Below are 20,644 nucleotides of genomic sequence, written 5' to 3'. Positions count from 1 at the left end.
TCTACGATACAATTTCAGGATTCAGGGAAGTTGCATGTTGTCCACGTTGACTGCTATGCCCAGACCTGTTTAGTCTATCTCTGCCTGACCTACAGTGCTCCATTTTGCATCTGGTGCTGGCTTCATTTAAATGCTTTTTCTGCAGGATTATTATTTTTGGAGCACGCAGTTTGACAAACCAGTAATATGCTGTCAGATGTACACCATTTAAACCTTTGGCAGGGGCAGACACAAGTAGCTGCACTGGGCTGAGGAGGGCATCGGTTACTTTGCATCAGTGACAGCATTTATGAAGCATCTGAAGCAACCATGAAAGCAGAGTTAAAATATCCTAATAATAAAACCAGCATTTGTGCAAAGTGCGTTCCTTACCTTTTCTGCCTCTCGCCTTTCATAGATATGGCATATAGCTCAGGGAGCTCCCAAGGCTATGTTTACACCAGCTTTCCAAGAAACTATTAGTAAATCTTCAGGAATTTAGTGATGCATCAGTGCCTGAAGATGGCTGCAGTGAAGCTCCACAACGCACAAAAGTGCAAAGAGGAACATGAAAGTAAGAGCCTGCTCTAGACAAGATGATTTTTAAGTCTGCCTAGATGTAGCTTGGATGGGCACATGATGTGAACAGCTGGGAGAGTCACAGAGTACATCAGTGACAGAGCAGACATCCTCCATTAGAACTACAAAATCCCTCAGCATTTTAATATCAAATAATCTATCCAACATTTGCCATATATTTACCATCATGGAACAAAACAGATTAGATATAACATTTTGTCTTCCTAGTTAGTACAGAAACCTGTCAAAACAGTAGCTGACAGCATTTCAACTCTTCATTGGAAATGGGGACAGCAGAGGGAGAGGGAGCACAGGCAGGGGGGTGGGAGTTAAAAAAAGAAAAATTTAAAACCCCACCAAATCAACAACTTTTTGTTTTAACGCATCTTGAAAACAAATCTATGAGAACAAAGAAAAACATTTAACGAATCAACTGAAACAAAGCATACTGTGCAAGAATCCCAATAACTGTCTCATCTGTGGAATAATAAAACTGCAAAACCATGGAGTAATTTAAAACAACTAAGTCTGTCATTCAAATAATGAACGAACTAGTCAATATTTATCCAATAAAGAGAAAGCTATTTAATAGGGTCTAACACAGGAGCAGAGCCTGTTGGATCCATGTAGTGACGCTGGGGGAAAAGAGCCCATTAATAATGCAGCCTCCCAAAAGCCACACAAAACAGAAGTATGGCAATCAGAATCTACATTTCCTGAGTCTAAGGGGATGCCCAGATTCATTAAATCCTTCAGCTCAGTGAATACAGGTTTGCTGAATGCAAAGAAACCAGACATAAACTAGAAAGCAAAACAAGATTAGAGATCAGCAAGATGGCATTCCCCTTGTGAATCCAAATAAGCAAGACATTTTGAACTACTTCCAGCATGACTTCAGCATAATAGCTGATCTTTCAACTGCATGCTAAGAGCTACAGGAACGGTCACACACAGTAGCCCCAGAGTTTTAGATCAGCTACTCGGCCTTCAAAGGAGGTGAAAAGAGTTGCATAAGAGCTGTGCTGTATTTCAAAACAGAAACTGCCTTTCAGATAAACACTAGATGTTTCTACATGCAATTTTCAAGCACTTGAACCCTAAGTAGATTACACAGGCTGTTTCAGTATTTGCTAGGTGCCCTGTCCCATCCCCAGGCCTCTCAGGTAGATGTGACACTCTAAAGGAGTTGGGATGGCACTAGCCACCAAAGGCCAATGAAATCTCATGTACGCGAGTAGTAAGAATTACGCCAAAACAAAAACAAGCACAAGCAAACAAGATGCAAAGGAAGACAGAAAACCCCTTTTCTGCTTGAACACATGTGAGAATTGGTGAGCACATCCTTAGAGGAAATCCTGTTACTTGGGTCCGCAAATTATGAATGAATCTCTAAGTCAGAGCCTCAGGAAAAAGGAAAGGTTATTTTCTGATTCAGTTAACAAATCTGGATGTGCTTGTTCTGGCTGAAGTAGAGTTAATTTTCTTCACAGTAGCTGGTATAAGGCTATGGTTTGGATTCATAACATAGGGATGTTTTCCTTTTTGCTGAGCAGTGCTCACACAGAGTTAAGGCCTCTTCTGCCTCTCACCCCACCAGCAAGTAGGCTGGGGGTGCACAAGAAGCTGGGAGGAGAGACAGCTAGGACAGCTGATTCCAATTGACCAAAAGGATATTCCATGCATTATGGAGTCATGCTCAGTATATAAAACTGGGGGAAGAAGCAAGAGGGGAGGGGAAGGGGGGAGAAGTTTGTAGTCATGGCTTTTTTCTTCCCAAGTAACAGTTACACACAATGGAGCCCCGCTGTCCTGGACATGGCTGAACACCTGCCTGCCCATGGGAAGTGGTGAAAGAATTCCTTGGTTTGCTTTTCTTGTGTGGACAGCTTTTGCTTTCCCCGTAAACTGTCTTTGTCTCAACCAATGAGTTCTCTCATTTTTACCAGTCTGGTCCTCTCCCCCATCCCAACACAGTGAGAGTGAGCAAGCAGCCGTGTGGGGCTTTTGCTGCTGGCTGGGGTTAAACCACTACACTGGAAAAGGAAGATTCTCTCCTTGGATTAAGGATTAATCAGCAGCATGTATGGCCTATTTTCATTAACTGTGTTGTTTCCTGCTAGCACATACTTTGCCTTTTCCAAGAAACAGGGAAGCAGCTGGTGTCTAACAGCAGATGAATTAAGAGACAAGAGTGAAACTATCAGCAGCTACCTGCGTTATGCTACTTGCTTACAAAGATCCAGCCAAGCTATTTAATAAGCAGCAATGGCTAGAGAATCTACCAAAGTTGAATTTGATTGATCCAAACAAACTGATCACAGGGAACATACAATATCTCCTCCAAAACTCAGTGTGGGGTAAGCACCCAAGATGTTACACCATTGCTTTTCTACTTGGACTACTCACTCCTCTCTTGGTATAACACTGACATGGGAGAAGGCAGCAGCAGCACATCAGACCACAACCCGGATTCAGGCACTCCCAGGGGATTGCACATGTTCACTCTTCATCCTCCTCACTTTTAAAACGTAACCTGCAGGCTCTGTGTTTTTTACCAAAACCACCCATGCAGATCCTGCGACATCCCCTTGCCATTCCCACTTCTATGGGATAGTTTCGATGCATGCAGCTCAGGTGCATCTGGAAAAAGTTGGGGGTGGAGGGTGTTAGTAAGGGCGTCAAACAGGAACTGAGATGGATTACCCACTTTTTCAGAGAGCAAGGATAAAACCATCAGCAGGTTGGCCGGGTGGTGCTGTAAAACGTGTTGCCAGTTACTTACAGAAGGTGAATAAAGGCAGTGCTGACACAGCAGATTTCAGGCTTTAGTCTGCCATGTCACCTCTTCCGTCATCGGCAACTTCAAGCACAAGCATTCCTAGCAGCAAAGGTATTACTTAAAAAGTCAATGTCCCAAGGAACTCATGTCCTACAGAGGATACAGTAAAACTCTAAATCCACATTCAGTTACATACGTGATTAATAAATTTCCCCAAAGCTGCTTTTACATGTACAAGACAACACCCAGAAACTAGTCACTGCATTTAATGGAGATTATCTCCTGCACATTTGACATTTCACAGGGTGGTGGGGTATTTTTGTTGGGGCTTGTTCATAGGGTTTTGGAGGGGTGGACAGGTTGCTTTGTTTAAAAACCAACACAACCACATTTGCCCTAGCCGACTGTGACCCATTTAACTGGAAAATCTGATGGCTGAAAATCTGCGTGCCTGTTAAACTAACAAGTAGTCTGCAAGTCTGCACTGGAATTTTAATATAACCATTCCAAGTTTCGCTGGTTTAATACATATTTTTATTTCTGAACATGCAACTTAAGTAAAAATCTTTTCAAAATACACAAAACACGCTGAGGCTCTGTTCCCATGGAGTTAAATTTTGTGGATAAAAGCATACCTGACAGTAACAAGCTTACACAAGAATCATTAAGAGATGCAGAAATTGAGTTCCAGCCATAAACCACTGCCTTACACTGCACTGTCTGCTTTAAATAATCACTGTCACATTGTCATTACACAGCAATCAGTGTGTTTGCTTTGCTTTCTGAGTCCAGAGAGCTGCCATGGTCAGAACCAGTAAGTGCTATAAAAAATTAACATTCAGTTTCTCCTTCAAAGCCACTGAAGTTTAAATTTAAAGAGAATTCTGCAAGCAGCTATATAAAAGCGCACAGAGTGCCAAGCCGGAGGATGAGTATATTTATATAACAAAAGGCTTCCTGGATTATTTTAAGGCTCTAGCTCTGTAAAGCTAACAATTGAGGAAAGGGAACTTTTCCCTTTGTTTAAAAAATAGCACTCAAACTAAAAACAAAAGAAGGGGGGAGAGAAGTCATTGAAAAAACAACAGTATCTTGATAGCGTACTCAGATCCCTGGATCTCAGGAACAAGACATCCATGTGCTTTGTGACCCTGTGAGTTTGGACGTATGTTGCCATATACTGAGACAAATACACAAAAAAACTGAGAGGTGTGAAGTACCAAAGCACCTGCAAGTAGTATATTTACATAAATTACAAAGTATGCCACACACCCAAGGGTATTTGGTTTGAATCTTGTTCCATGGAGCAAAGCAGCCTTGTACCTCTTGCACTGTACCCACTGATGTTCAACCCCTATTAAACCTGCATTAAACTTTAAGTAATAGATTACTACATTATTCATCATGTTTGTGTACTGGATCCAGGGAAAACAAAAGTTGAATCAATACAGTGACATGAGCTTGTGGTGTCTGGTAAAAGTGTCTTCCACTCTTAATACTTATATAGTTGAAGGAGCATACAGAAAGTAGAATTTTTTCATGACTGATTGTGCAGGGTTTGGCTGGAGTAGTTAATATTATTCATAGTAGCTGGTATGGGGCCATGGTTTGGATTTGTGCTGCAAACAGTGTTCATAAAACAGAGGGATATCTTCCTTTTCACTGAGCAGTGCTTACACAGAATAAAAACACCTGTCTCTCACCCCACCTTGAATAGGCTGAGGGTGCACAAGGAGTTGGGAAGGGACACAGCTAGGACAGTGACCTCAACTGACCAAACGGATATTCCATGCATTATGGAGTCATGCTCAGTATATAAAGCTGGGGGAAGAAGGAGGGGCTGGGGAAAGTCTATAGTGACAAGTGTTACTTGTCTTCCCAAGTAACAGTTACACTTGATGGAGTCCTGCTGTCCTGGGCATGGCTGAACACCTGCCTGCCCATGGGAAGTGTTGAACGAATTCCTTGGTTTGCTTTTCTTACGTATATGGTTTTTACTTCCCCTATTTAACTGTCTTTATCTCAACTCATGAGTTCTCTCACTCTTACCCTTCTAATTCTCTCCACCATCCCAACATGGGGAGAGTGAGTGAGCAGCTGCATGGGATTTATCTGGCAGCTGGGGCTAAACTGTGACACAAGCTAAGTACTACAGTTTGTCCAGAACAACTGTCACATAGATGCCAGCTTTCAGAAAGCAGCAACTGCAGAAAACCAATCATAACAATTCACTTTACAAGGGACACAAAAATAAATAAATAAATCAGTTCCCTAATTTTCAGCAGCACTGATGCTTAGTTGTGACTTTTTTCCTCATTATTTTTAATTACTGATGGTATTTATTACGAGTATCTGCAGAAGCACTACTAAACATCTTAACTGTACAACACGAGATTTAGAGGCATGCAGTACTGTGACATCTATAGGAGAGGGGCAAAAACCAACTTTCCAAAAACAAATTTGCCTGGGGCAGCTGCAAGAAGAACTGCAACTGTATTAGAAGAATGACAACTGAAAGCTGCTTTTCTAGCCTGTCCCTTTTCCCAGCCTCTCAGAACAGCCAGTTCAGCCTCACTAATATTCAAGAATACTTTGAGAAAGAGGCAGCAGCTTCCCCAACTGGGACAGGAAGGCCTTGGTTTGTTCAGTGTGTTTGTCAAGCAGGTTACAAACAAATAAGTAACAGTTTTAAACACACACACTTTCCTAGAATCTCTGCCCAACAGCTCCATTTTTATTCTCTGATTCTTACAATACTCTAGCTCCTACATCAGTCATGAAGCTTTCAAAGCACAGATCAAACCCAACAAGACCAGGAAAATCTCCCACAATGTCTTTCAGTAAATCCTTGCAGTTTCAACTGATTATTGAAAAACAAAGGCATAACTACAAGCAGCAAGAAGTGGCATATGCCCCCTTTACTTTCTCTTTGCAGGTCATTCTCTACATCTAATGCAGAACTGGGAACAGAAACCAGGTATTCCAGCTCTGGCTGTCTACCCAACATATCACTAGCTTCTACAGCCAGAATGGCAAAGGTTTCCTAAGAAGTAAGGGGTTGGAAGCATCTACACACAAACTGCATCTTCTTTGCTCTTAATTGTCCTTACCTGGAAGTAGGACTCAATTTGGTCCAGGGTACCACAGACCAGAAGTCATCTATTCACAAAACCATGGGAATCTCAGTGTTTCACTCTTGAAAGTCATACCCAGTTTCAGTGAAATGCAGAGCACCTTTTCTTTAACAAAAAGAGCGATCAGGCAGAACAACTCTTGAGACACACATTGCCACTGGAAGCATAAACTAAAGAAATAAATCTCAATGCTTTCTTTGAAGTGAGCTGATAAAGTCACCCAGGCTCTGAACCAAGCATCACACAAGACAATAGGTTTTGCTGACAAATAAGCTGCAGGGGGAGCAGAGGAAGAAGTCTGAAAGCCTTTTCTGCTATTCTTCAAGATAATCAACATCATTTACAAGAGAGAGGAAGCACCTGCACCAAAGCAAAAACAAAGTATAAATCAAAATGCATTTGACCAAGATCCCCAAGGGGCAGCACCCAGGTAACAGGCTTCTCTTTATCCCTGTTACTCAGCTTTTGCACAGCCAAACGATACACCTGGCAGCAGTAGACAAACCACAGAGCCCTGTGGCTAGGAAGCAGATACACTCTTCACCCAAGATTCCAGCTTTCAAGGGAGGCAAAACCAGGGGGGAAATCTGCAAGAGAACCAGCCGCCTTTTGCAAGGCTGTTTGAATTAACTTTTGGGCAAGAGAAAACCAGATGGTCTCCCTACTCCATTCACATTAGTTAGAAAACTGTGATTCATACACTTGCATTCAAATACTAGTTGGGGGATGGGGTAGGAAATCAAATTCTGCTTGCTGAAGCAAAACCAAATCCAAATAACTGACTGCTGGGAAGCAAGCAGCCTTCATCATCCCAATTCTGCTTTCTTGGACTCCTTTTTAACTAGGTTTAGGATTATTTGGAAATTCTTGCCTCATCCTCAAGATTAATCCATCAGAACACTTCAAGGAGAGTGCCATGAGGCACCCCCTGCTCCAAACACCCCTCTGAGCCCAGACTCCAGCGGCCAGAAGATTCTTCTCTGCTTTTTGTTGATCCAGATGAAGCCATGGCACAATGCCAGCAACAAAGCTGCTCAGTAAAACCCTGCTATCCTGCCCTGTTTGCTGTAGGGTTGCACTAATAAGAGCTAATGTCTACAAAACATAAAACAAGTTATCCATCCCATGAACACCTACCAGCATGTCTTCAGTAAGGAGGAAGACCCTGGTTCCATGAGTAACTCTGCTATTATCTCCTAACAACAGCCACCCTCCCAAACACATCATACTCCCTCTGCTCACAAGCACTCACTTGCTTGCAAAGTTTTATGCAGTACAAGAAGTCGCCCATCTGCTGAGAGCAGCACTGGCATGAACAGCAAGAAAGCCAGCCTGGTGTCTCCCTCCCTGCACCCAAAGGGAAAGCTCCAAATTCTGCGTACCCACTCTTCTAGGAAAAATGGTGTCCCCTGACATTCTCCCCCCACCCCACCCTGATCCAAGAGATGGTAAAGCATAAACTGGCACTCAAACACAAACATATATTTTAGCGGGAGGTGTCCCTGCCCATGGCAGGGGGGGGTGGAACTAGATGATCTTAAGGTCCTTTCCAACCCTAACTATTCTATGATTCTGTGATTTTTGATGAGCAAGTCATGAATCAGCATCTGCTGCTGAACACTACAAGCACTCAAAAGAGATTTGACACTAGCTGTATACTCTAATGTATAAAGCCCTTGAAGGACTCCCCTTCTACCACATACAGAATTATTTCTGAGCCAATCAGAAAAAAGTTACACTGACAACAGAACTGTATGGCAAGGTTTGAAAAGAGCTCCTTCCTATCTTTCCTGTGGCACACGCAGCACTTCATTATTTTTTAAAAATGCTAACATTTTTTATATACTTCTCAGAACATAAAAGATCCACCTCACCTAAATCAATTACCCTGTGCGACAAACTCCTCCATCCTCTGCGCTCCTTCCCCCAGAGTAAGGCCCTTCTGTTCACACAGCAGTGGCTTCTGCCCTGCTGGAGTATAGACTGACAAGTTCAGAGCCCAGTTTCCTTAAACTGCATGTATCTTTGTGGAAGTAGGTCAGTTTCTGGCGCTGCTAAGTGATACAAAGCCATAACAGCACGAGAGAAGCTCACTTCTATTTTAGCATATAACATGACAACACTCAGCTCTGTCAGGTTTAAGAACCTGAACATACAAACGTCCATGGGACCTGATGAAATCCATCCGTGGGTCCTGAAGGAGCTGGCAAATGAAGTTGCTAAGTCACTGTCCATCATATTTGAAAGATCATGGCGGTCAGGTGAAGTTCCCAACAACTGGATAAAGGGAAATATAACCCCATTTTCAAGAAGGGGAAAATGGATGACCCAGGGAATTACAGACCAGTCAGTCTCACCTCTGTGCCTGGCAAAATCTTGGAGCAAATTCTCCTGGAAGGCATGCTAAGGCACATGAAAGTCAACAAGGTGCTTGGTGACAGCCAGCATGGCTTCACTAAGGGGAAATCCTGCCTCACCAATTTGGTGGCCTTCTATGGTGAGGTGACGGAACTGACGGACAGGGGTAGAGCTGTTGATGTCATCTACCTGGACTTGTGCAAAGCGTTCGACACTGTCCCACACGACATCCTTGTCTCTAAATTGGAGAGACATCAGTTTGAGAGGTGGAGCACTCAGTGGATAAAGAACTGGCTGGATGGCCGCACACAAAGAGTTGTGGTCAATGGCTCAATGTCCAGCTGGAGACCAGTAACGAGTGGTGTCCCTCAGGGATCAGTGTTGGGATCAGTCTTGTTTAACATCTTCATCGCTGACATGGACAGTGGGATTGAGTGCGCCCTCAGCAAGTTTGCCGATGACACCAAGCTGTGTGGTTCGGTTGATACCCTGGAGGGAAGGAATGCCATCCAGAGGGACCTTGACACACTTGTGAGGTGGGCTGATGCCAGCCTCATGAAGTTTAACCATGCAAGGTCCTACACCTGGGTTGGAGCAATCCCAGGCACAGCTACAGGTTGGGCAGAGAAGAGATTCAGAGCAGCCCTGCGGAGAAGGACTTGGGGGTGTTGGTCCATGAGAAAATGATCATGAGCCGGCTTCAGTGTGCGCTTACAGCCCAGAAAGCCAACCGTATCCTGGGCTGCGCTAAAAGGAGCGTGACCAGCAGGTTGAAGGGGGTGATCCTGCCCCTCTACTATGCTCTTGTGAGACCTCACCTGGAGTATTGTGTGCAGTTCTGGTGTCCTCAACATAAAAAGGACATGGAACTGTTGGAACAAGTGCAGAGAAGGGCCACGAGGATGGTAACAGGACTGGAGCACCTTCCATATGAAGACAGGCTGAGAAAGTTGGGGCTGTTCAGCCTGGAGAAGAGAAGGCTGTGTGGAGACCTCAGAGCAGCCTTCCAGTATCCGAAGGAGGCCTATAAGGATGCTGGAGAGGGACTCTTCATTAGGGACTGTAGTGATAGGATGAGGGGTAATGGTTAAATCTTAAACAGGGGAAGTTTACATTGGATATAAGGAAGAAGTTCTTTACTGTAAGGGTGGTGAGGCACTGGAATGGGTTGCCCAGGGAGGTTGTGAATGCTCCATCCCTGGCCAGGTTGGACGAAGCCATGTGTGGTATGGTTTAGTGTGAGGTGTCCTTGCCCATGGGAGGGGGGTTGGAACTAGATGATTTTAAGGTCCTTTCCAACCCTAACTATTCTGTGATTCTATGTCTGTGATATCGCTTGCTCTAACATCTGCAGTGCTTCTTTAATGCGGAAGCACCAGCTGAGAAGCAATTCTGACGGTTTTGACGCCATTAAAATTAACATCTGCCAGTCCTGTTTTCCCTATCACAAGATGGCTAAGAACTACCAGTCATTGTCAATAGCACCCAAACACTCTCTACTGCATTGCTAGCTAACTCAGAATATATGCATCATTTTATAACACGTCATCTAATAAACTATAACCAGCAAAGACTCAAGCTTAGGGCAGGCTTAGAGTAGAAGCTGCATCTCTGGTGAATGCATTTAAATAAATTACAGCTTGCAGAAACCTGCAGGATTTCCAGAAAGAGCACATTCCTTTTATTAATATTTAAATGTTTTTCAGGTGAATGCTAACATCCTTCTCATCCCTGCAGAATTATAAGCTAACCAACCATCTGTGCAATTTAGGAGAATATATATCCACATCTAAGGGCAACTTTGAGACTTTACAGAAGTAAAAATGTCTTGTCGGTCCATCAGCTGTGCCTGCAAAGCACAGACATGAAGGTGTTGAGGATTCTCCTCTACCTCTTTTCCTTTCCACTCAACACATATATACAAGTGGCACTGTTGCAAAATGAGCAAGTGTAGGCTGCTGTCTACTTTCTTATCCAACATAAGCAGCAAGGATCAGGAATGTCTGCAAAGCCTGGGTTAACCAGCTACCAAACGTGGCACCTCAATGATTACAGCAGCATTTTCATTTTACACCCTAGCACAGGAAGGCAAGGCACATTTCACTGGCATGTTTGCTTCTCATTTGCCAGACACACCAAAGTACTTTTTAAAATACACTGGAGAAATTCAGCTTAAATAGATCACTTGCATGAATGGCCAACCCAGTACACTTGGGGATTAAAGAAGCCAAATTAATTGATTAAAAGACAACGCAAGGGATTTTGACAGAATGTTTAGCCAATGTCTAAGATGTCATTTTAATCCTCCTCACAGTTAATTCTTCGAACTTAATAAGCCAGTAAAATTTGTGATGCAGTTCTCACACAGAAAACCTCTCCAAAGGCATACTAATCATGAACTATTTTGCAGATTACTCCTAATCTACAGTTGTTTGCCTGTGCACACTTCCTGCAGAGACAATAAAATCATGTAGCAATAAGGTAGAGCTCACTCCCAGTGAAAGGTTATTTAAGAAAAGAACGACCTTAATTTGTTTTATGTAGAGCTGCAGTAGGGAACCATTACCCAAATACTTCCCTCTCCCACCCCAGCTTTTGCTGTTGTATTTTAGAGTAACCTCCATTTTACATTTTTTGTCTTTAATCGTAAAAAAGCATAATATTTTTAGATTCCATTTCTATTGGAGGAAGATTTAGAGATAATTCCCCCTCTGCCAGACACACCGCATTGTTAATCAGTGCTTGGTGAAGCACTAAAGGAGGCAGCCCATTTCTTGTATGGAAAGATGGTAGCCAAATGCTGCAAACTCATTCCTAGTGTCCCAAAGACCTGAGAAAAATGTTATCACTGCTGACAGCAACATAATTATGTTAATTAGCAAGATTTACTCATGGGATTACCTTTGTGAGTTCTTCCAACATGTCATTGACTGAACAAGGCTCTGTGAACAAAACAGAGGGGAGGAAGCTCAGACTTCAGTGACATACGAACGAAACTGCAGCAAGCACGCCTTCTTCACTATTAAAATTTGCACTTCTAACACAGAAGTACATGACTGTGACCAGTCTCACATTTAAGATAGCTGTGTACTTTCTGCACTAGACTGTACAACACCAACTTTGACTTTCATTTTATGGTGTAAATAGGGTGAAGCATAATTTTTAGAAGGGGGGAGGGGGAGACTGCATGAGCACCAGGTAAGATGACAACTTTTGAGTTCTCTTACTAAGTAACTACAGGACAGACAGGAGATATAACAAAGGAGGAAAGCCACTTCCAGTAAGAAACAACCAGATCCAAAACCCCATTTTGCCTGTTGCCTGGGTTTATTTTTAGATCATGTCACTGGAGGTCTAACACATGACTAACCAACAAACAGCAATCCGTTAAAAGGAAACGGTCTCTTCCCCTGTTTCTAAAATAGTAATTTCCCCCCTCAGACCTCCTCCCCACCTTGCAGCCTTCCAAAAAAAACCTCACGGGACACACACCTCTCCACAAATCTGACCCCAACGTTGCTGAGTCCCTTTACCACTTAGGGTCCCAGCTGCCCAGAGACACTTGGAATCTTTACAATAGATGAACACTAAGACACTGTGAAGTAACTTGGTAGATACTAACATTTTCAACCACCCCTGAAGGGTGAGATGCTAAAAATTTCCAATATTCACCAGAAAATAATTGAAGATAGACAGCTGAGATGAGTTAACTCTAAACCAAACAAGCTATGAATAGGTTAGAAAACATTAATAAAATGAAATACACTGCAACTAACTCATAGTTAGGTCATTTTCAGGATATCAGCAGTTAGACCTATCTAGGTAATTTCCCCTGGTTATAAAAACCCTTGGTCAGGTTATTTAGACAGATAATACTTTCTGAATCATTATTTGGAAGGAAGTTTCCACTATTACATACAGCTCCCACTAACAGTCCACTTAGTGCACATACACATATGTATCTATTATAAGGACTTTCTCGAAAGCCTCAGCTTTGATCATAATCTCAAGGCATACTGTTGTAACATTTTTCTGAATGCAATGCTGCCTGCTACAATATTCGCTTCTGAAACACATGTTCCTTGCTTACTGGCAAATCCACCAAGGACTGCCTCAACCTGTAATCAGCAAACCTACTCATAAAAGGTCACATGCCTCTTCCCGAAAAGCAACTAGAAAATGACAAGCCTTCCCCTCAGCTGGTGACCTTTAGTACTATACCTTGTGAGCTCATTATGCAAACATGTCATTGATAAGGAATGCAGGGTACAAACTGGATACAGAACTCGCTGTCAGTCTTGCAACAGACAGTAACAGGAACAAAGTATCCTGTCTTCTGCCACCAGTATGACCTACTTCAAATTGCCTACTATACTGCTTATTTTTACTGACCAAACTGGTGTTTGCCATCTCACGGATCATTTTCCATTGACTGGTAGCTATTTTGGCTTTACAAGAGCTGGAGGAGAATGGGATGAAAGCAGAGGACTCCATGACAAGCACAGTCTACATGCCTGTGCTAAGGGGACAGAGACAGAAATGGTTCACCTCGACCTGCAAGCAACAGCATGTGTCAGAATTCACACTATATTTAAACACGACTTCACAAACAAAAGCCTTCCTTGTCAAGTTATCTACTGACTAGGAAACAAACCACAGCAGTTTAAACTTAGCTCTTCCCATTTTGCAAGTGCTTTGAAACAAGAGGCCCTTGTTAGACATATTCCATATAGACATATTCCAAGCATTTTTTAAAAGTAATAGCTGATACAAAGCTATTACAAAAAGAGGAATCCAGATAACTTTTCTGGTAAAAGGAGATGCACCCTTCATTGACCAGAGAGTTGAGAAATTATTGAGGGCTATTTTCAGCCTCTAACATGTGAACAGGTACCATATGAGACTTCACTAGCTGGAATATGGTTCCTGCAGAGTCATGGTGATGATACTCTGGGAAGAATGGGAAAACTAAAATGTATGCTGGTGCGCATACATGCCGATCTCAAAGGAAGGACAGGCAGAATGGAGAGACAAGGTCATTTACAGACTTTGCAGTCTGTAGAAATTAAGGCAAATAAGCAGAGCACAAAACCAGATCTGTTGTGTGGCTTTTTCAGCTCCGGCAGGGTTAAGAGCATTAGTTCAGATTTACTTCTGAAACTTGACACTCAGCTGGCGACTGAATGTCTTCTTTGTGCCCTGCATCAAAGGCAAACACCAGCTTACTCTGGTCTTGCAGCTCCTCCAAGGACATGTGGTGCACTGCATGGAGTTCAAACTCCAGAATCATCAGTGGATGTCAGTGGTTCTCCTGAGCAAGGAGGTCAGGAGATACTTAGTAGGACAGCTGGAAACACGCTGACAAGTTTTGTGTCCATTGCTCAAGCTTTTCAAGCAAGCTAAAACCAACCTGCTTCATGAAGCACATTAAAACCTTCACTGGAGAAAAAAAAAAAACACAACAACAAACCACCACACAAAAACCAGCCAAACAAACAAAACCAAAGAAACCTAAACACATTCTCCACTTATCTGGCAAATGCAACTCCAAATGTACCCAAGCAGCTCACCCTACATTACCTCACCAGTTAAAGCTGTTTTGAGTACAGAAAAATGTGCTGTTAGCAACAATGACATGTATAAAGGATGTTTCTTTAAACCTTTTTAAGCTCTTAAAATATCATTTTGTACTTTATATGTGGGTCTCTTCTACACAATTTACAAAATAATTACACTGCTCTTGGAACAACAAACTGCCACGTATGCCTGTGTGTGGGCAGCTATCCCATGCTATTTTAACCTCCTTTTCAATTCACCTTACTGTCCAGCAAAACTCAATCAAAGAAAGGCTGTGAAATGGAAAAACAGAAGGTATCATTCCCATAACATCTCTGGGCTGAAGCCAGTAATATCCACGTTCAGTGACCACCTTCCACAGAGATTCCCTTCAGCGTTGTCATCGCACAATAAAAGCTTGGCATTTGCCTCCACTATTACAACCCTCAAATTCAGTCACCCCAAGCTTCAGGGTTTTTAAGTTAACACCATCCCCATGCAACAAAAAATAAAAATCAAAGCTGCTCTGCTCCATAAGTTGAATGAACATGTAAGAGCAGCTGAAAGTGTGCCTGGCGTCTGACAAGGCTCTATCTGAGGCTTTGACTACATTCAGCTCCAGGAGTTTCTTAAAACTGTATTGAGGTTTAAGGGGATGAACGCTTGGGAAATCTCTCATCCAAACACTTCTTCAGCTTCCCCCTCCTCCCACACCAACTCACTTGATCCCTGCCAAACTTTGCATCCATAACATTATCTGGCAATGAGAGCAAACACATCTATTGCTGTGCAGAAAGGGGACTACATGCCACTTCCAAATCCTTGGGACTCCAGTTACTGCTGCATCCCATCTCCCACACAGATAAGGTGGAAAGAAATTCTTATTTCTGGCTTCCAGGCTATTTACAGATTCAAACAGGTATGTTTACACTACTACCACCTAACTTCTAAGTTGTCAAGGGTTTTCTCCCTCAGCTCTTTCTCCTAAACATATGTCAGGTTACAAACCACAGATTGAAGACACTTCTCTGTAATAACATGTGGGAAATGTTTTAGAAATCCTTTATTGTAAAATAACAAATATGAGAAACATGCCTTTTCTGTGCAAGAAGAATTATGCAAAAATAGACTTCATCTCAATAGGCTTCTTCATGATTCCTAAGATGTCATACTAATATTTTCAAGCAGCAGAACAACTGATATTTACATTCTTTCATGAATGTAAATCATCTCTGGTAAAGCATAATTATCTAAATATCAAAAAAAGTTCATCACTTTGGTTGCTGCTAGCAACATTCAACAAATGACAACAACATACTACATATTTTCTTTAGTATTTAAACAGCCTACAGAATAAAAGGACAGAACAGCAACTCTCCCAGCAGGTGACAGAGCTGACCATGGCACTGCATGAATGACAAATGATAATGCCACTGGTTAACAGTGGGACAATACACATCCGCTAGTGTCAGTGCTAAACCATACCTACCAGATTCACTTTCCAATGCTTTTCTGCCATCACCTGTGGTCTGTTTTTCTGCAGTGGAACCTGATAGGGCTGGTGTTAAGCCAGCACTCTGTAAATACATTTCTAGTTGCTCCAACTTACTACGCAGCAATATTCAGCGGCAATTTTTGGTAAGAAAAACTAGTGTGAACTGTTCTATAAATAAAAATTAATCTGTTTACAGATGCCAGTAATTTTTCACACTATAAGTGGTTTGGAGTGTGATATGCTCATCAAAATTAACATTTAGATATGACACTTTGCCCCATGACATCCCAACCCTGGCCCTCAACTATGCAGAGAGGTCCTTGCTCACACTGCAACGTTCACAATGGCTGCATTCCACACTGTGGCTAAAGGTTGCCTTTAAGTGGTTTACACAGAAGGTGAAATGCCTTTTTTTTTTCCTCAAAAAAAAAAACATTTTGGCTCCGAGAAACATTAAAGAAAAACACAGGTTTCAGCATTAGCACAGTAAAGAGCTGCAACTCCTGCAGTTATTGCCAGAAAATTTATTCCTTAAGGCTTTAGAGCTATAAAAGACTATTTTGCTAAAGCAAAAAGCACAAACAAAAAGCAGAGTAGAATGCTCTTAACAGATGCTAAGGAGGGTCGTTACAACATGGTTGAGAACAAGCAGAGGAGGAAGCAAGGGCGCCATCTCACTCTCTCCGTGTTCAGAGCAGCCCACTGCATCAGTAGGATGTCGCAGCAGAGTAATATGGGGTCTTCAAAGGTAAGCAGGCTATGGAAAACCACTATAAAAGTAAAAGGAGTTTTCCCTGCAGCCTGGTCTGCAATTTAACTTGCAGTAGTGAAGGCCAGCAGATCTCTTAAGACTTACAATAGTCATGCCCACCTTAAAAACAAAACTTCCTAAAGCACATTAGTTAGGCTGTTATTTGAGAGAAGAGGAATTAACTACACATTGGTCACCAGAGACAAAAGCATAACAGTCGATAGAGAATATTTTTTAAAAAAGTCACAATTCAACACAACTCACTTATCCCAGGGGTACAGAACTGGAAGGCATATTAAGAACATTATCGTTAAAAGCAGCAAAGAAGCATCTCCTTTTTCACTCGAAGCTCTACTTATTTAAAGACATACTGTAGGCATGCTCTCAACGTATTTGATTCCTGATCCCCGTTTTATCAGAGCAGCAAAAGCTCAATCAGATGAGGTGTACCTTCCTGCTAAGGCCAGTACACCTAAACTGGGAGCTAGGCAAAGGGAAAGAGGGATCAGGGGACAGCTATCTCCAGCGCCACTGTACTGGTTCTGTCATAGTTATTGTTTAGTGCATTTTTCTATACTGTCTCCTTATTTAACTCTGCAGGTTTGCCAGCCTAGAGCTCAGGTGCACAATTTCCTTGGGTTGTGGTTTTGTTGTTTGACCCTGCCAGGGAATTCCCAACCATAAACTGGTTCTGCACCAGTTCCTCGCTTCCATAAACTGCCCAGTTAACCAATGGACTTAACTCAAGCTACATTACAAATGTAGAATTAACCAAATATAACCGGGGGGGGGGGGGGGGGGGGGGGAGAAGAACTTTTAAAACAGTGACCTGCAGGTAAGGAAATGTTTTCCTGCTCTGTTTAATTCCCTATATGAACATTTACAGCAAATTAACACTACATATGTTATAGTTTTAAAAAACACTAGAAGATTCTAAGCTGGGGTAACAAAACAGCAAGTTACAAACAAATGTATGTGCAGAAAAATATGCCCTACAGTTTGATAAGCCATCTTCTTGTACTACAAAAAGCATGGACCTTCACATAGGTCTTAACCATACTGCCTTAAAAGTTGCAGCTCACCCTGTGTGGTCAGACCTTACACAAACAGGAACTGCAGGAACTGCAAGCAGTGAAACCCAGACAATCCAATACACACACACAAAAAAAAAAAACCAAAACAGAAAAAAAAAAACAAAAGAAACAAGTTTGAATAAACCTTGATCAACTTGGTGCTTACCCTCTATGAGGTTAACTTCAGCCCCACAAGATTTGTTTGAGACTAGTCTTGCATAACACTTAAGTATAAAAATATTAGATGAGTCTCAAGCAAGAGCTAGCAAGTTTATTACAGGTTCCTGACGAGACCCTTGGCACTAGCATGCAGATTTTATGTGTGAACACAGATAATATCAGTCTCGCTCCAAAAAGAAAAAAAAAAAAAATAAAGATTATTGCTTAGTATTGGACAAGTTGGAAGATAATGAGCACATCACAACCATCATATGACAGTAAAACCAGACAGACTTCATTTTCCAGGTTTTTTTTCTTACACTGGAGAGAAAAGTAACTAACATCAGGCATATTAAGAGCCAAAATTAGCTGGTCTGCTTAAATGCAACATACAAAACCATCGGCTGTACTTCCTGAGGTAGGAACACCAAAAGCAGCCAAGTCATACAAGATTTTCAAGTCCTAGCTAGGGGGAGGGGGAGAGAAAAAAAAAAGGGGGAAAGAAAAAAAAACTAGAAAAAGGAAAATAAAAAAGGGGGGAGGGGAAGAAAAACTACACCTCTGAAAGCACAGGAGAGGCAGAAAGGCAGGCTTCTCATATACAAAAAGGATCACACAGCACCTCCAGGTTTTACAAGACAACTACAATCTTTAAAAATGAGATCTCTTTTTCTTTCTCCACAGACACATGCTTACAAATGCACTGGGAGAGAAAGCCTAATTCTGAAACACATGGAAGTAGGCGTGCAAAGAGCACCTATGCTGTAGCAAGTGTCAAGCGTGTCAAACTAAAAGCCATAGCGATCTTACCAGTCAGCACAAAGAGCAACAGGCAAAGCTACCTTGTACCTTTGAATTTACATGTCATGGATTGTAAAAGTGACCTTCAGCCTTCCTGTCCACTCAAATTCTTCTCTAAACATTTGGAAAAAGACACAGCTATCCTGGTTATTTCAATTAAGTCATCTGTCTACCACAGACAGGCCAGATATTGCCAGTGACCTACCAGTGTTTTAAATCAATGGCATAACAGTTTGTCACCACCTCACCAAGAGACCTTTCCCAGTCAGTGCATAAGGATAGTGACATAGAAAACAAATTCATTCTCTTTCAGAGATCTAAAAGGGTTATGCCCACCTCAGAGAAATTATAACAACCTTTTGCCTTCTTCAATCTCCCCTTTCTATTTGGGGCTTTCATTAATTACAGGGCAGAGAGCAGATGAGCATTAGCCCAGTCTCAGTTGAACAATGAATGGTCTGAACTACTCTGACCTAGATGGACTTCACTGACCAGAAGAAAACCTCTCACACAGAGCAAACACTGGTGCAATGAAAGCTGAAATCTGTCATACCATCTCGTTTCCCATTCCCCCCACACAACACATTTTATTTTTAGGTTATAACATCTCATGCAGGAGGGAAAGAAAGGATAGGCACAGGCACAATAGCTGAAAACAAGCTTTAAAACGCCAAACATTCCATTTCACATTTAGTTACATCAGCTACATCTTCAACTCACATTCAGCATTTCTGGAGTCACAGTAGCAAGATTTATATTGTCACACTGATGTCACCTTCACATGCGATTTCCCCATAGTCACAAGCCACTCACAAAGAGCCTGTCACCATCCTCATGAACTAGATTAAATGCTGCTTTTTTGCCTCTTGCTTAGTAGGGTGTCACAGTTTAACCCCAGCTGGCAGCTAAATCCCACACAACCGCTCACTCACTCTCCCTACATCGAGATGGGGGAGAGAATTAGAAAAGTGACAAAACTTGTGGGTTGAATTTAAGACACTTGAATAGGGAAAGCAAAAGCCATATATGCATGAAAAGTACATGCAAGGAATTCATGCACTCTTTCCCATTGGCAGGCAGGTGTTCAGCCATCTCCAGGACAGTAGGGCTCCATTGTATGTAACTGTTACTTGGGAAGACGAACGCCATCACTACAAACTTCCCACACACACACTTCTTCCCACAGCTTTATATGCTAAGCATGACACCATAATGCATGGAATATCCCTTTGGTCAGCTGGGGTCATTGTCCCAGCTGTGTCCCTCCCAACTCCTTGTGCACCCTGAAGTGCAAGCAGAGCCTGACACACTGAACCTGTGCTGCAGCTCCTTCTTCCCCTTTCACAGTGAGGCTTTTTGGTTTGTTGGTTTTGGTTTGGTCTGGTCTGTTTTTTTAAACTTACCCAGCACATCTCACCAGCCTCTCATACTCAATTAAAGTCTGAGATTAAGAGCAGCTGAAGTGAGACAGCACATTTGCTATTACACTAGCATTGTCTTACATGTTCCTTTTTGCTAATTCTATTGGTGCCACAGTTATCAATGAGAAGAAGGAGGAAGCTAGAAGGCAGCTCTGTTCACCAGAGCAGCATGATACAGGTAATGGCACAGTAATTCAATGCATACTTCCCCCTTGGGAGTATTGAACTCCACGGCTGGGTCTGCAAAGGAGCTCGGTGACCCAGCTGAGGTGCAGCCTGTTCCCAAGCCTCACAAATCGTGACTGTTTCTTAGGTCTCTGAAGGCCAAGCAAGCAGAGGCCCTGCTATCTGTGTGCTGGAAGCAGTTTAATCCCTCGTGGCTGTAAAACACAGAAGTTCAGCAGCAACCCTTCTGATAATATGCCATGTTCAGAGCAGCCACAGTCCTCAAACTCCCAGCAAGGCTCTACTGTCATCTTCCATACACACCAAATTCAGCAGAAGCTTTTTTCTCCTGCGAAGTTCTTTTCTTCTTTTGTTGCAGTGGCCAGAAAAGACA

The 20,644-nt window shown here is 42.4% G+C and overlaps 1 protein-coding gene across 2 annotated transcripts in view; it reads right to left on the bottom strand.

The window, feature by feature from the left end:
• Window positions 1-20,644, bottom strand: part of SGMS1 (sphingomyelin synthase 1) — a 99,688-nt gene that overhangs the window by 63,771 nt on the left and 15,273 nt on the right. Inside the window, exon 2 of one of the 2 annotated variants that reach the window (XM_057415680.1) lies at window positions 11,731-11,771. The exons of the other annotated variant lie outside the window; for it this stretch is intronic. The gene's annotated coding sequence lies outside the window, so the exon portion shown is untranslated. The remainder of the gene's footprint in view (window positions 1-11,730; window positions 11,772-20,644) is intronic. 2 annotated transcript variants of the gene reach the window in all.

Source organism: Pezoporus wallicus, unplaced genomic scaffold (assembly GCF_028554395.1).
Source record: "Pezoporus wallicus isolate ANWC-B61680 ecotype Strahan unplaced genomic scaffold, APGP_CSIRO_Pwel_v1 contig_736, whole genome shotgun sequence".
NCBI lineage: Eukaryota > Metazoa > Chordata > Aves > Psittaciformes > Psittacidae > Pezoporus > Pezoporus wallicus.
Note: the sequence above shows the minus strand (reverse complement) of the source record. Positions and strands in the feature narration are given on the sequence as shown.